The sequence below is a fragment of the Drosophila miranda genome (assembly GCF_003369915.1).
Source record: "Drosophila miranda strain MSH22 chromosome Y unlocalized genomic scaffold, D.miranda_PacBio2.1 Contig_Y1_pilon, whole genome shotgun sequence".
Lineage (NCBI taxonomy): Eukaryota > Metazoa > Arthropoda > Insecta > Diptera > Drosophilidae > Drosophila > Drosophila miranda.
Genome location: NW_022881603.1, coordinates 41312813 through 41315733, shown reverse-complemented (window position 1 = coordinate 41315733; position 2921 = coordinate 41312813).

Genomic DNA, 2921 nt, shown 5'->3' with positions numbered 1-2921 from the left:
GTAGCCTGTGGGCGAAAAGACGAATCAGATAAGCACTAATTGACAAGAACACAATGTGGCCCGAGGGGAGTGGCCGGCCGGCAAACAAGAGGAGCCCCAGGCCGTAGGCACACGCATGCTGGCCCTGTAATGGCATTGTGATTGTATCTGACAGATACATTTGTGGGGGGCGCAAACAAACAGAGTCATTTGTTTGGCACGCAGACGTATGCTCATGTGTCGACGTTGTCAACCGAAGCCTAATTAAATATCGGGCAACCTCAACGAGTTTCCCAGTTCGATGTTCGAGCCACAAGAACTGCACTAACACTGAATTAATTAACCGAATAAGTTCAACTTCATTAGCAGCCACCCAGTCGAGGCTCTTCGTCCAGCTACATCGAGTTTCCACTAACAACAAAAGTTGCCAACTGGCGGAAAAGTTTATGATCTGACCTCGACAGCGAGGGAAGACATAAAGAAAGATAAAGAAAAAGAGTAAGGAAGGAGTGATGGGGACGGCCACTTGTTAGTGACAACAGGTTCACATTTAGCAAGCGCCACTGTCACTATCACTACCACTGCTGCTCTTTAGCCGTGTCTGTATCTCTAAGATACATTTAATTAATATTTGATACCGCCCCGAGCCCGGACAGACCAGGCAGACTAAGTGCAGGCTATCTGCGATTGACGCGTTCTGTATACGTTCTCTGGCCATTGGCTCTGATTAGATTCAGCTCGAATCGGAATCGGTGCGCGCTGGTTTGGCCCCGACCATCCCGATTAGTTGACCAACACTTCACCGGACCCTTGGGCTGCCCAACTTTCGAGTTTAATTAAAAACTTTGGTCCGACATGAAGAACTTACAAGATGAATTATGTCAACTTCGAGAGCGAGGCATTTCCTGGGTTGTCGGCTTGGCTTTAATCGTCTTGAGACTGTTGTGTTCTCTTCTCCCCACAAACTGCCTTCCAGTTACAAATTACGCTACATTAAATTGCAATAAATCACAAATAAATTCAAATCAGACCACATAAGCCCACGAAAAAGTTCTGAGCAAACCTCTGACTCGCACCGCGAACTTTTCCTTTGTCCGAGCTGTGGGCCGTGCCACATTAGGGGCAAACTTTCTCGGATTGAGAGCGACTCAAACAAAAAGTTACAGCTGACCCGAGTCGGACTGGGAATTATTGAACCACGGCGACTATTGTTCGACTATTATGCATGCGAGGGGCAGGGCGGAGGAGGTGGAAATGTCAAGTGAGACGAGCCACTGACACTGCCACAACGTCAACGACAACAACAACAAAGCAGCAGGAGTGCTCGGGGAAGCAGCAATTGAATTATCAGCTGCCACAAAGGCATCCGAGACAGCAGCTATACTCGTAGTTACAGCTACGGAAGGAGAAGAAACAACATCAGCATCACAAGCCGCATGAGCTGTGGCTGCAAAACAGCAGTGTCCCAAATAACAAAAGCAACAATAACAGAAGCTACCTCAAGCTCTGGAGGCAACAATAACAGAAGAATAGACTCCAGCAAACGCGATCTCCACGGTCACTGCAGTTTATGGGTAGATGGCTAGATTCCATGATGTGTCGCACGGGACATTCGTGCCCATTTTAAAGAATAGGACAAAACAAAAGGGATTTGTATTCTGACAGTAGGCTTAACACATGTATCTTTTAATTAGCTCTTTAATTTGTGATAAAAAACAAGCTATTTTATGTGTGAATTTGAATGTGAGTAGGACCTAGAAGAAAGCTGTTCCGACCTCATAAGGTACTTATGTATTCTAGATCAGCATCAATAGACGAGCCTGTTCGTCCGTCAGTGTTGCTTGATTGTCCATCTATTTCTCAGAGAGTATAAAAGCTGAACGCGACCACATTTCGTATCCAGACTCCTGTGGTATCACACAGATAAAAGTGTGTTTAAAACTAACATCAAAATTTAACAAAAAATGTAAACAGATAAAATCGAATTTATAACGAGGGGGAACGTTGTGAGTTGCTGCGGACACCGCAACTCTACGGTTATACCCGATACTAAGTCAGTATAACTCTCCTCCGGCAGACGCCGCTAATATTAAACGACACGACAAAGAGTGCTTGCGAGAGAGACAGAAAATCAGTCTGAGCGTCACGTCGGGCGCTGCGTAGCCACTGCAAATTGATTTGTTCCTATTGGCTATAAAAATGATCTGATCTGATCCAGATTCAGCAATCTGATAGATATGGTCATTATCTATGATTCTGCGTTTTTAGTTTTCTCGAATGTGCAATATTGTGGATGCAACAGATTTTCGTCCTTTGTGTGGGCGGAAGGGGGTGGGGCGAAATTTTGAGATACACGTTTTATAGTAAGATCTAAGTGGAGTGCGAATACCAAATTTGGTTACTCTAGCCTTAATAGTCTCTGAGTTTTTTGAATATCCCCAGATTTTCATCCTTTGCGGGGGCGGAAGGGGGTGTGGCGAAATTTTGAAACAAACTCGTCTCGGTCCGATATATTAGGAGTGTGGATACCAAATTTGGTTGCTCTAGCTTTTGTAGTCTCTGAGATCTAGGCGCTAATGTTTTACTCTAAGCAAAGCCGCCTATGCTCCGTGTGTGTTAGAGAGAGACAGGGCGAGAAAAAATGAAATTGTTTTCTTGATGCTGGCTATAATAATAACACGATCCAATTCAGATTCCGCAGTCTTAAAGATATGGTCATTCTCTACAATTCTACGTTTTTGGTTTTCTCATATCTTTAAAATTGTGGATGCCACAGATTTTCGTCCTTTGTGGGGGCGGAAGTGGACGGGGCGAAGTTTTGAAATATTTTTGTAGCAGTGAAATATCACAGAAGTCTGGATCCAAAACATCGTTGCTCTAGCTCTTATAGTCTTTGAGCACTAGGCGCTGAAGGGGACGGACAGACGGACGGACGGACAGAC